Source organism: Elgaria multicarinata, chromosome 1 (genome assembly GCF_023053635.1).
Source record: "Elgaria multicarinata webbii isolate HBS135686 ecotype San Diego chromosome 1, rElgMul1.1.pri, whole genome shotgun sequence".
Lineage (NCBI taxonomy): Eukaryota > Metazoa > Chordata > Lepidosauria > Squamata > Anguidae > Elgaria > Elgaria multicarinata.
This window is the reverse complement of record NC_086171.1, coordinates 165,246,809-165,260,789: the sequence shown is the minus strand read 5'-3', so window position 1 is coordinate 165,260,789 and position 13,981 is coordinate 165,246,809. Positions and strand designations below refer to the sequence as shown.

The 13,981-nt window shown below is 45.2% G+C and overlaps 1 protein-coding gene across 6 annotated transcripts in view; it reads right to left on the bottom strand.

The window, feature by feature from the left end:
- The window catches only part of ATP2B4 (ATPase plasma membrane Ca2+ transporting 4), a 256,117-nt gene that overhangs the window by 171,784 nt on the left and 70,352 nt on the right, over positions 1-13,981 (bottom strand). For 5 of the 6 annotated variants that reach the window (XM_063142062.1, XM_063142023.1, XM_063142039.1 and 2 more), the window contains exon 1: positions 11,667-11,913. The exons of the other annotated variant lie outside the window; for it this stretch is intronic. The gene's annotated coding sequence lies outside the window, so the exon portion shown is untranslated. Of the gene's footprint in view, positions 1-11,666; positions 11,914-13,981 lie in introns of those variants that run through there. 6 annotated transcript variants of the gene reach the window in all.

The following is a 13,981-nucleotide window of genomic DNA, read 5'->3' as shown; positions in this document are numbered from 1 at the left end:
CCCCAGACACGGCAGCATTTCAGGTGCATTGCCAGAAATATAGAAGCAGCGCAACAATAAGATATTACTATAATGCTCCAGGGATGCCTCATCCATTAAAGTTCTATCATAACCAATCAGACAAGTGATGGATAGAAGCTGGAACATCTCAGCAGGCAGTGTCATCAGCTGGCAAACTTTGCCAAGATGCTCTGAAAGGGAAAGAATCTCACAACACTAAGAGTCAAACTATGTGTTACATGAGAAGCAAGCCAACATGGGATCTCCTGATGGTTCTTGTTTTACTTTGAGAGTTGTGTTGGGGCTTTGAATTTAATCAAGAGCAGTGGCGGAAGGGAGGGGGTGCTTAATCCTTTCTGTGCTTCTGCCCCACACAAAGGCTTGAAGCTGCTGTTAGGAACCACAGGGGGAGGGGGGAAATAAGAGGTACCTAGCACTTCTGCATCACCAAAAGAACTAAAATGCTATTTTAAAAAACACACAAAAAGTTTCCATTTACCACCATTGTAGAAAAATGTTTTCCCCAATTTAAAACTTTTAATCTATACTTACAATCTTTTTTAAAAAATAGAGAGACTATTTAAAGAAAGGTATAACACTATAATACTATATTTAAAAAACACTTTCCAATCACTACTATCTTAAGATTTTTTTAAAAAAAGTTATTAAACAAGTCTATTCTACACTTCCAGTCGACAGCAAATTTTAAAAACTTTGTTTTTTGACGTTTCATGAGTAGTAATGGGCAATCAAGCTTAAATGAACAAGCAGTGTTAAATAAATAACTGATTTTATTTTGTATTTTTAAAGGATGGCTTGGGTTTTATTTTTCATCAAATAGCTGCTACTCAATAGCTACATTGGACCTTCTTTACTCACAGCAGCTATATCATGCCCAATGATATGAATATCCGGGGGGGGGGGGGGAATGCACAAGCCCCAATAATTTGGAGGAGAGTCAATTGCAATTCTTCTTGTAGCTTACAGAAGAACTGCATTTACTTATTAGCATTATCCACCCATCTGGAAGCAGCTTAGGTCTTTTTTCCTTCAGAAAGAAGAGGCAATGAGAAAGCCAGCTTTACTGCAGAAATGAAGCAAAGTCTCTTGTCGAGGTACCCCATTATAAAGCATGCCAGCCCCATCAATATTTGAGATCCAGAAGCAACCATAGGAGGGACCACAGCTCAGTGGGGTAAGCACATAATTTACATGCAGAAGGCTCCAGGTTCAATCTATGGCATTTGCCAAGTAGGGCTAGGAAACAATCCTGCCTGGAACTCTGGAGAGCAGCTGCCAATCGAAATAATAATAATAATAATAATAATAATAATAATAATAATAATAATAATAAATTTCTTACCCGCCTCTCCACTTGGATCGAGGTGGGGAACAACAGTGAATATATCAACAATACAGGGCTAGATGGACCAATGCTCCGACGGTATAAGGCAGCATCCCTTATAACCATTTTTATAACCTTATAACCATTATAACCATCCTAACACCATTTTTGTACAATAGGCAAACACAGTTCTTCCCTTCCCTGATGATTACATTTACTGGGTTCAGAGGATCATGGAGGGGGAAGAAGCCATTGTGGCTGCTCCCCCACTCCATCCCACACACAACCACCATTTGCATAATCCCTGCAATGCAGCACAGGTCAGCATGCTGTCTGAACCTGGCACAGCACACATCAGGGGTGGTTTTTACCCACCCTACAACCCATGATGTGCAGAAGAGGTTGCAGGGTGTATACAAAGTTACCCCCACTGCACCTGGTGCCAGGTTCAGATGATAAGCCAACCTGCACTGCATCATGGGGGTTACACAAATAGTGGTCATGCACACGCCCCATGAGGGTGGGAGAAACCACAATGGTTTCTTCCTCCTGCACAATCATTCAAGTACACCCACAATCTCATTATTGTCTTGAGTAGAGGTCATGTGGGGATCCTGATAAGATAAATATTTCATAGCAATTGTCTAAATGTGGAAAGCCTACGGATGCTGCTAGTCTACAAAACCAGCCTGATGTGATGCCCTTTGTAACAGGCTGACCCAAATATAACAAGCTCCAACATGACCAGAAGCATGTATTAAAGAGAGATAGAGGGTGTGAAGACCTCCTTCACAGAAGGCCCCTAAGAAGTATATGTGACTGTAGCTTTCAGGGTACTTCTGAAACAGACCCAGGACTAGATGGAATGTGGCTAAATCAGAGTTCAACCTTCTCTCCTCCCTCGTAGCATGGTGTCAATACAACAGTGCAAATGAGGACAAATAGCAAGCAGGGAGGGAGAGTCAATTGATCTGAGCGCTCATCAGCATCATTGGTGCAAATCTCTATTTGGCCTCATTGTCACAGTGAACAGCCCCACGGCTGCATCGCAGCTATTTCTGAACGGAGCAGGAAAGGATGGAGTAGATAAGAGGCAGAACCTGTCTCCCCACAAAACTAACTGAGCAAAAAGTTTAGTATTCAAAGGCTGAAGTCTCGGCTCCACCACCATTTCCACACACATCTGACGGTTCCAAAAGGCCTGATGGGTCATTCAGGTCAATGATCTGCAACAAAAAGGGCTCCCAAGTCTGACCAGGTAGTTCACCTGTGCCACTGAATTTCTCCAGTCCCATTAAAACAAGGGGAAAGAAGAGAAAATATCCACAAGAGGTATCAGCGAGTGCCAAAAGGTGAGAAATGGAAAAATACTTCAATAAGGTGATCCAGATCAGATAAACATTTCAGAGCAACAGACAAAAGGCTTGAAATGCTTAACGCTTGGAGCATCCACGCTTGTGAATGCCACGGATGGAAGCTACCAGCCAGATTAGGCAATAAATAAATAAATTAATAAATATATGAGGAAGGAGCTGATTAGGTTCCAGGGATATGAGCATGTTAAACACCACTAACAAGAATAAGAGGCCAAGGATGTACAAGAGGTGTGCTGGTATGTTTCCATCACCAAGTTACCTAGACTTGTAGGGCTTTAATTGTGGAGGAAGCATGGAAGTTCACAGAGGCATCCCAGAAGGTGTGGGAAAGTGTCACTTTGCACTGGAAAATGTTGTCATCCCTCATGCCATTTCAGAGACGTTCTCGGGGGGCCACCTCCCAATGCTGGGGTGGGGCTATCTGGGTAACTCTGGGCCTCAGCTTCTGCCTAGAGAGTGATATAATTTAACATGTTCGTTTTACTTGTATTTAGTAAATAACAAAGCTAAGGGCTCAATCCTATGCATGTTTAGACACTTAAAAAAAGAAAAAGTCCTACAACTCCCAGCATTCCCCAGCTAGCCATGCTGGGGAATGCTGGGAGTTATAGGACTTTTTTCTGTCTTAAGTATGTATAAGATTGTCCCTTCTTTTTTAAAAAAGTAACACATATTATTTTTTGTCCCAATTCACAATTAGGATTTGATCTAAAATATTTGTAGGGGGAAATTAAATCATATTAGGTGTGCTTTAAATATATTATGTAAAAAGTTTTAGTTGAATACTCGTAAAAAAAAGTCTAAAGACAATAGCATGTTCTTCCCCTACATAGTTTAAATTTAAGGGGGGAAATAAAGGTCCTGAAAACTGTTGACTCACTAATAAAAGTTAGCAAGCTAAAGAACTGTGCATGATATGTTGGCAACCACTCATATATTTCAGCAGAGTTCAACTGTCTTCCACCAAGATCGTAGGGATCGCTTCAGTTTTGCTGTCACCACTTATTATTTCCATTTCACACAGAGACATACGTGTATTTCAATGACACATATGTATTCTCTCACATACTTGCTAGGGATAATCACCTGAAAAGATTAACTACAACTTTGAAACTGACACATTTGCCTAGTATTATATTTGCAATTGGCACCCATGCATTGTTACTAATGAACTTCTGAAATGGAAAATTTTCCACACACAAAAAAAACAGCACTGAATTTTTTTCTGCCCCTCATCACTTATATTAACAGAAAGAACCAATACTCTTTGTATTTAAAAGCATTACTAATATGCCTTTTGGATGCAGAATAAATTGTATCATGAATTGTAAACTATTTTGAGAAGTAGGCTTGGGATTCACATTCTCTTCAAAGAGGTTGTCTATCAACAATGACAATAACAACAAAAAGTCTGAAAACTTCCAACCCAGTATAGCTGGCAGGGGAAAGAACCTATTTATTACAGTAACATCTGACGTATTTAGTAGCACCAAAATTTATTACAGAAGCAAGTGCAGTGACAGAGAGGATAAACCCTTGAACTAATGAGTGCCACAAGTCAACAATAGACTTGGGCTGGATCTACATGGATGCTTTTTAGCAGTACTGAAGTGCACTGATAATTATTGGTGCACATTGCACATTCCAGACTGCTTTCATAGGCTCAGTTCAGACAACATGTTTCTCTACACAGTGGGAAAACTCCACTCAATGGTTGAGTTTGTAGGGGGTACTCTCCACACAACATGTTCTAACTCCACCATTGTGTGACTGTGGGCTCCCATGGAGTTGAGTAGAAGGCAACGTGATGTTTGATTGACAGTTCTTCCACCCTCTCCTCCCCCAGTCCTCCTGATGGTATCCCATCTGTCATTGCTGCAAAATAAAAAAACAATTCCAGTGGCTCTCCTAAAGTGGCACTCACTCCTTTTGCTGCTCTTGCCAGAGAACTCTGTAGCCAGTGGGAAAAGTCCACTCAATGCACAGAGGCCTCCACACAATACAACGGTTGTGCAGGAACTCTCCTGGACGGTTTTCTAATAAAAACTCCACAGTGGAGTGGAGTTTTCCCTCCAGGCAACACATTACTCAACGGTGGTATAAAAACTCCACCATGGAGCTTTAAAACTACAGTTGAGAAACATGTTGTCTGAACTGAGCCATAGTATTATTTCCTGCTTTTTATTCCACATTGCCCAAAATACTGCAACAAATGTCATTGTGTGTCCTATGAGGTATAAATATGGGAGAGGAATATAGTATTACCATGATGTCATTGTAATGATTTGACTCAAGGTGTAGATCCGGCCTTGGTAAGACAACATAGCAAGCAAAACAATGAGCCTCCTATTACCAGCTGTGGTACAACCATGCTCTTCAGACTCTGGTTAGCCCATCTGCCCAGCTCCTTTAAATACTTGCTGGAGGAGTCTGGGAGTGCTGAATGAACAATTGTGTTTGACAAAAACAAGACAGAAAAACAAGACACCAAGCTTGTTAACACTTGTAGGATGGGGATAAGCAAGAATTCTATATCTATTCCAAAAGCCTCTGTGAACAGACTAGCAGTCTTTGACACATGTCATGTTTTCCTGTGCTGCCCAAGTACTTAAAAACATAAGGAAAGCCATACTGGATCACACCACTGGCCCATCTAATCTAGCATACTATTTGCACAGTGGCCAACCAGCTACCCATGGGAAGCCCATGAGCAGGACATGAGTACAACAGATTGTCTTCATGTACTCCCCTGCTACACAACCTTTCTTCTCATACATCTGCAATTTTTACTATTTGTTTCTAAAATACGAATTTGTACAGTTGCACCCATATACACATACACCACTGATATGGGACAGACTCTTGAGCTTGGAAGTGGAAACCGCCCAGAGAGCTTTGGCTATGGGGCGGTATATAAATGAGATAAATAAATAAATAAAATAAACCTGGGTTTGGATTCCCCTCAGCTAGGATGATCAGGTGGCCTTAGGCAAGATAATTTTTTTCACCCTAAACAATCTCACAAGGATGATGTGAGAATGAAGGTTTATTCTGAGTTCCTTGAAGAACACACTTGCACAAGAAATGAAATCAAAAATACATTTTGATACACAAATGTATCACAGTTTTGAAAACTGCGCCCCAAAAAGGGATCGGGAGGATCAAACTTGATACATGCTCATGGAGTGGTGAGTGTTAACTTTTAGTTTTTAAAAAATCCACAAGGTGTCCCAGTAAACAGGTGGAAACCCACTCTGATTTTAAAAGGAAATGCCTGAATAATTAAGGAGGAGGAATGGAATAATGACTGGTAATAAGGATAATGTATAGCTTACATCCAAGTCTTAATGCCAAAACTGTGCCTGTTGCATTTTGCAACTCATTCAAACTGTGCCTGTTCTCATTTTGAATAGTTCATACAAGCTTTTTTTCGTGGGGAAAATGGAAAGAGTGGAAGATTAGTCTGTTCCTGCTCCTCATGCAACAAGCAGGTCCACATTGTGTAAAAGAAAGCAACAACAAACACTTGTGGGGGTGGCACTTCCTACAACCCTGGGACAGCCAGCAAATCAACTATCAATTCCCTCTCTTTGATAATTGCACAAATGGATGCCGCAGTCACAGGTACCCGATGACTATCTTAGTCAGGTAAATGCATGATGCTTGAAATAGGTGGCCAGCAAAATATCCAGTACTGCGGCATTGAGTGGCTTTCAAAAGTGCCAAATGGCAGCTCTTGGTTTGTCTCACATGCGGATGAAAACACAGCATACACAGCTAGGCTTGTTGTGGTGTCAAAGAGAGTAAAGCCTACACTACTAGATATATTGCTTGAACTCTTGATGGCTTAAATCAGATTCCCCTGAAAGAGAAGCAGCAGAGGACTTGGGATCTAATCAATTTCTACAGTTCTTCAAATAGGGAGTGGCACCTCTTCTGGAGAGATATGACACATGCTATGGGAGAGAGACGAGGTTGAGGTCTACGTCTACGTTATGCTTCACTCCAGGCTATCTGGGGAAGCTTCCAGGCAGGAAGCTCCTAGAGATGTCTTTTTCTCCTTAGCGGATTTTCGCCAGTAAGAAAAAAAGATGGAAGGAGTAGCAGAAAAATGCAGGAGGGCTATGTGTGGAAAACAACATTGTCTCTCCACCCTCCATAAAATTCCATAAATGAGGCAGAGCAATGGCCTGAAAACACCCTCATCTGCAATTACCGAGTGATTTTTGATGCTCTACTGTAGAACAGAGAGAAAATGGCCAGAGACAGCAAAAAAAGCATTAATGCTGGCTAACCACAATTTCATAGTCCTGAAAATACAGCTTCCCGTGCTATTTTCTTGTGCTTGGCTCTGCTGAGGATTTGGAGAGTTCCGACTTCAAAGCTATCTTGAACGTTCCCTTGCCCATACTTCTGCTGGTGTATTTCAGATACAAGCTTTACAACTTCAACCCTGTTATATCTATCTCTAAAAACAACAATTAACATAGAATGGAGGGGTTGCACTAGGAATAAAACAGTATAATTCAATTTAAGAGCTCTTCTGCACATTATGGAAATTCAATCCAGATACGTTCAGGATGCTTAGATCAATAAGATAGTAACAAATCATTCTTTTCACAGATTCATAGGTGTTCAAATGATGGGGGCTTGGAATACGATTCATCCTGGCAATTACTGAAGTGGTGTGGGTGGGTGTGCACACACACACACACACACACACACACACAGGGCAGTGGCTCTCATTTGGTCTGGCAGGCTGGTACAAATAGCGAAGCAAGGTTACTAAAGCACATCAAAATCTCACGAAAAGAAAACCAGCCAACCTTACCCTATTGCTGCAATTCAGACCTGATTCATACTCCACTGGGGCATAAACAGATCTTCATATTGGAGAAGAGCACACCCAAGACCCCGCCAAATCCTAAAAGCAGCCAACGTACTGTCCCCGCTCCCCTCCCAGCTCTGTCATAGCAATTACATTTTGATTTTCTGACCTGTCATATCCCCTTTTATTCTAAACCTAGATTTGCACAGTCCAATTTAGGCTTGCAAGAGCTGCCAGTATTTCAACCCTGCCACACCTCAGCCATGCCACAAACCTATTGCTCCATCTTGAGTGGGACAGTAGCTCCATGACACAGAACTCCACATGTGCAAGGACCCCTTGTTCAGTCCCTGGAAACTCCAGTTAAAAGACCCCAGGAAGCTGACAATAACAATCATGGGACTGACATTGTGTAAAGACTGCTCCTTGTAGCTTTATGTATTGCACACGCATGCATACATACACAGAGAGAGAGAGAGAGAGAGAGAGCGCTGCTGCTGCTTTCAGGCGCCTTTCCTCCCTTCACAGGGAGTGGTACTGGGCAGGGCTGAGCTGCGCCATTTGAAGCAGCAATTCACACTTAGCCTGCACTTACACCCAGTTAAACAGAGACCACAGTGAACACCTCTTGCAGCACTTTAGATGGGAAAGGTGCAGGACTTTTACTGCTCCTTCCAAACCAAATCAAGTTGTAGAGCTCCTCTCTCTTCTCTGGGGTTTGTTAAAGGGAGGCACCACTAAAATGCAACACAGCCAGAACACAGGTTGTAGACCTACAGGCATCCAGAGGACACACATCAGAGGGGGGGGGGGCACTGCCGGAGGCAGAGAATGCTATGACTGCAGAGGCAGGTAGACACACACCAGAAGAAAACGGGAAGGGGCAGGAAAGGAATTTTAGCAGCACCGTCCTTTGCCCAGCAGCAATCCACTAACAGATGGGAGTTTCCCCACAAAAGAGTTGTGCTGTTTTCCCACCTGTCAGGAGACTAGCAGGATTGCTTTGGCACTCAATGGGGGGTGGGGGAGAGAAAAGAACATGGGGTCCTTCCGTCTGCTACAGATGGATACACAGCCATTTGGCAGCCCAGATTATCAAGTGTGTCAGACTGCAGGGGTTCCGCACTGCTACCCAAAGGAGGACTTCCTAGTGTTAGGCAGTGGGGGCGAGAGAGGAAGGGAGAGAGAGGAAGATCTTTGTGGAGTGTGGAAAACACCATCGACAGAATACACTCACACACACACACACTCCTAGCGTTTAAAAGCAGAATCCTATACATGCCTACTCAGAAGTAAGCCCCACTGAGTTCAATGGGACTTACTCCCGGATAAGTGTGTATAGTGTTGTGTTTTTAGTTTGGAGGAGAGCATATTTCAGATTGTAACTGAAAGCCATTACTACTGCCCTCTGGAGTGAACGTGTTTTAGGGATGAAAACAACCCTACCCAGCTCTTGATCAAGAAGCTTGGAGGACTTTTGCCTCTACCACACCCCTGGATGTAAGAAAAAGCCACTGGCAAATATGAAGCACTTTTATATGCATTTCCCATGTCCCCTTGCAGTTTATTGCCTCAATATATCACATCCACCTCCCCTTGTCTTGTAGGGCAAGTATTCAAAATTGCTTAACGCAGATGGCTTACTTCTTAACTCTCCTAATCAGGGTAGTTAAAAAGTGGCAAATGCTATATCACCACTTCCTCCTCCCTGCATCCCCAGCCCCTTTCAACGCATGCTAAAGGGCGAAGTGGGATTTGTAATTTGCCATGGTGAGATTACAAAGGGAGACGTTAAGTAGTATTAATTCCCGTGGTCTTCGGAGGTGTGTGGCATCGGTTAATATATGGATTGGATCCAGATGTAGTCATACTTAAAGTAGACCCATCCAAATTTCCTCATACATAAAGGAGACCATGAATATTAATGGCTGATCTGTTAGTCATAACCAACGCAAGCCCCATTGATTTCAACGGGTCTACTCTAAGCATAAGTACAACCCATCCAGCTATCTAGATCTACATGTGAGTGTACTGGGGTGTGGAAGCGATGTTCCGCTCAACTTACGAGTGCCTCTTAGAAGCAGAACAAGTTATACAAGCCAGCGCTTTCTCCTACTTTCTCCCCCTTCTTCACTGCCTCGGGCTATGCGGGCATCGCCCCAACTTGCTCCCTCCCACCCATGGCCGCCCGCGCAGCCCTTGATGAGCAAATCGGGCCTGGCCGGAGCCGTCCGGGCTCCAATGTCGCCGCGCTCCTCTAAGCCATGCGACGAGGCCTGGGGAGTCTCCTGCCGCCGCCGCCACCCCTCCCTCCCCCGCTCCCTCCCTCTTCCCGGCCCGATCCCCGCAGTGGCACAACATTCCTTCACACCCGCCCCGCTTTGCAACACATGTTGCCAAACACTTAAGACCCCCTCCCTCCTCCTGTCTCTCTTCCTCACTAGGGCTGGCCGCGAACAGGGCCTCTATGGGGAGAAAGAAGCGGTGGGGTGGGGTGGCTTCCCGCTCTCCAGCCGCCGCGCCCCTTGGAGGCGACGGATTAGCTGGCATCTTTCAAGCTTCCCCCCGCCCCGCCGGCCCCCCCCCCCTCCCCGCGCTTTCTTCTGCATCTGTCCGTCTGGCAGCCAGCAGTCCATTTGTCACCGCGGAGCAGCAGACCCTGCCGCGAGGGAGGGAGGGAGGGAGGGAGCGAGCGAGCGAGCCACCCCTTTTCAAATTAAACATCTACTAAACGGTACTCGGTGACACACAGACCCAGTATTGTACTCCCGACCGGTAAATAATCAGGTTACTGTGCTAAAGCCCAGGAGGACTGAACACCGCATACTAAATACTCAAGCACATGCAATGCTGCACACGCACACCTCACTCTCGTATTTCTTGTAACTATTCGGGCCTCCAAATCCGGATCGGTTCCCTCCCCCGGTGCGCAAGGCGCTGTCCTTGAAGCGCCGGCGCCCGGGGAGTCTCCTAGACGCACACGCCTGACACCGCGTGTTTTACTACTAGGCATACTCGCAGATTTATACTTCCCCCTCCCTTTCAACATCCTCCCCTCCCCGCCCCCGATCCGTTAAACCAAGTTATCTCCTCCACACTGGCGAGATCGCTTCTTTGCTTAAGGAATTCCGATCTAACCACCTTTGGTTAACATAGAAGTGTTGTAATATTGGGGGGGGGGGGGTAGGCTTGAAACGGCGGTTCAGGAAGAAAAACCTATCCGGCACGATCATACTCCCAACCCGCATTTCTGCATGCAACAAGGAGTAGTAACACGAACGTTTCTTTAAAAAGAAAAGAAAAAAAAAGATAAAGTTCCGATTTCAACACCAAGAAAAAGGAAGACAAAATAAATGCTGGAAAACAAAGAGCTTCAACGCTCGGCTTCTTCTCCGATCTTAATTTTATATCACCAAACCCACCAAGCAACCGGATTACTGTTTTTTGGCAACAGCCTGTCTCAAAAACATCGAATAGAGACACTGAACTTCGAACATGCGATCTAGCCACACACACACACGCACGGCTCCGAGGACATTCTTTCACAGGTCTCCCCACCCCCCGCTTCTCGATTTTAAAATCTAATTGAACACAAGGAACTCCTTGAATTTTCCACAGCTCATTATGGCCGGAAAAACTCTGAAGCATTCCCTTCCTAAGGTCTCTTTCTCTCCCCACCCCTCCGGCAAGTTAAAAGAGAAACCGGGCGGTGGGTATTTGGGAAATCGCGTTTAGGCAAAAGCGAAGGACCGACTCGACGCCCACAGAGTCCCAGGGATTGTATTCCTATTCCACCGAGAGCTTCGGCTATGGGTCGGTCTAGAAATCCCAGGAATTGAAATGAACGCCCGTTTACCCCACCCAAATCTGCCTCCTTTGCTCCTTCCTCCTCGCCCCCCTTCCCCTTAACTTTGCTTTCCGCAAACTAGCTCGAGAAGCAGGCATGGAAAATAATGTTTGCAACAGTTCCCCCCCCCCTCCTCCCCGTCCTTTCTTCAGCCAAAGGCGGGGGGAGGGGTGTGGCGGAGTCCCATCTCCTCCAGGCCCATGAATAATAATTATTCAGAATAATGACAACAATAACAATAATAATAATTAAAAAGAACAGCTGGCTTACTTGTTTTGCCCCTGGAGTGGGAGAGGAGGCGACGCGGCGGAGTTCCTTCCAGACGCGCGGACAACCCGCCCAGGCGCTCCGAGGTTGCGGCTTCGCTTTGGCTGAAGCGGCTGCAACAGCGTGCGGCGAGCACAGAGCGACGGCTGTGCGCCACCGAGGCGATTCATAGGCTGCGGCTGCTCCTGCTGATAGTCCTCCGCCTCCACGAGCCCAGTCCGCTGGCTGGGAAAACCCCCTGGATTTCCATGGGGGGCGGGAGAGAACGGAAGCGCGGGGGGCGGGCGGGCGGAAGGGAGGGAGGGAGGAAGCGCTGGAAAGCTTCTTGAATCCTGACCCCGCCGGTCTCTCGCGTCCCGAAGTTTGCAACAAGCAAGGACGAGGAGGGAAAGATAGAGGAGGAGGGGGGTGGGGGGAGATGGCTCGTCTTGTGGAAGGCGGAGGGTTTCTTAAAACTCTAGCGGGCGAGAGGTAATTAATCTACAGAAATTGGGGAGTGGGTTGTCCCTCGGAGAGTCTCCTCTCCTCTCCTCCTCTGCCTCTCTTTTCAAATCCAGCCTTTGGCGAGCGGAGTCCCTCCTGCTCTGAGCAGTGAAAGCCTAAGAAAATGCTCGTCATGGCAACGCCACTGCCTAGCCCGGCCAGACTCACCCCCCATCCGCCAAGGGAGGAGGAGAAGGAGGAGGGACTCTCTTAAGGTGGTTTCGCATTCAACAGGCCCGGCCCTGCCGGCTTGGTATTTTTAAGGGGGAGAAAGGGAGATCTGGTGCCCCGGAGTGCGCCTCTGGGGTAGGAGGTGTTGCGTTCGCATGACCCTTTGCATGCAGAGCCAGAGGAGAGAGAAACTAACTAACTTTGAGCCACTGATCTGCTACTGAGGGATGGTGGGAAATAGGACGGGGACTGGGGAGTATTTTTTAATGTTATTCTACTCCATCTGTGGATGCTACAGGCAATTATTAAGCACCACTCCTTTGACGAAAAAGGCAACTTCTTAAATTATTTATTATTGTGAATTTTTAAACAAAATGAAAACCATAAAATAATTTTAAAAGATGAAAATAAAGTCATAAAATATAGTCATATGTCTATTAGAAAAGGAAACTTTAGGAAGGGGGGGGAGAGGAGTTGCTGCTGCTTTCTTTCCACCCACCATTTTTCCTTCCTGCCAGGCCTTCTAACTGAGACAGCTAGAAAATGATATATGATTGCAGGGACTGGGACAGGCGGGAGGGGGAAGAGATTTTAAAAGGAACTTCTTAAACGTCTTTTTAAAAGATGCAGAGATTCATCATCTTCATCATCATTTCTACTGGGCTTTGGGAATAGCAACATGGTTCTTATAAGTATTCTTGCAACATCTAGAAAAGGCTTCCCAACATGGTGCCTTCCAGATGTGTTGAACTACAACTCCCAGCCCTGGCTGGGGATGCTACGAGTTGGAGTCTGAACACATCTTGAGAGCACCAGGTTGGGGAAGGTTGATCTATACATAGGCCCAGTTCATATTCAAGAGAAACATCTTGCCAAAGGGCCTACCAATGAGATTTCAGTCTACCTGTCTCAAAACCCTTTGAGGAGGCAGGGAAGTGTTGTGTGGATGGTTTAGTCATATATAAACTTAACATCAAGATTAAATTGATTGTTTTGAGTTATGGTATACTAAACAATGACCCTATGCTTTGCAAATGATGGAAACTTCTACTATTTCCATTCATGTAATAGCTACTATTTCCATTCATGTAATTTTAGAGGGGGCCTCTAAAATCCCATGCCAGGGAGCAAAAGAGATCTTTGCATACTTCCATGTCAAAGAAACACAATTAAATGAGATACATTCTAGAGTCATTGTGACGAAACAATCTGCCTCCTTATTCCATCTCTAGGACCTCAAGTTAGATTGTATGAACAGGTGCTTTGACATATTTGCTCAGTTGAGCCATATAGTTGTGGGCAAGGGGAGGGCAGGTTTACGTTTGCATGATGTAACAAAGCACCTCCAAATGCTACTGTTTTGATAAGACAAGATTTCACAATCAAATATATTTCTATGGTTGATGGGAGCTCCCCTAGAGTGGTTAGAAATTTAAACTGACCAATCAAGGGCCTGAGAGGACCTGATCATGTATTCCTCAGGTGATTCCAGCATGTATCTTGTAAAGGGATGGGTTTGGTGTGGGTGAATGGGAAGGGTCACTTCAGAGGTTTTTGGTACCTACAGATGCCTGGTTCTGTCTGCGCAAATCTAGGCGTGTCTTTTAGTTAGGGATGTGTTGTAGAAGGAAGAAGGAGGGAGGCTGGATTTGTCACAGTGTTAC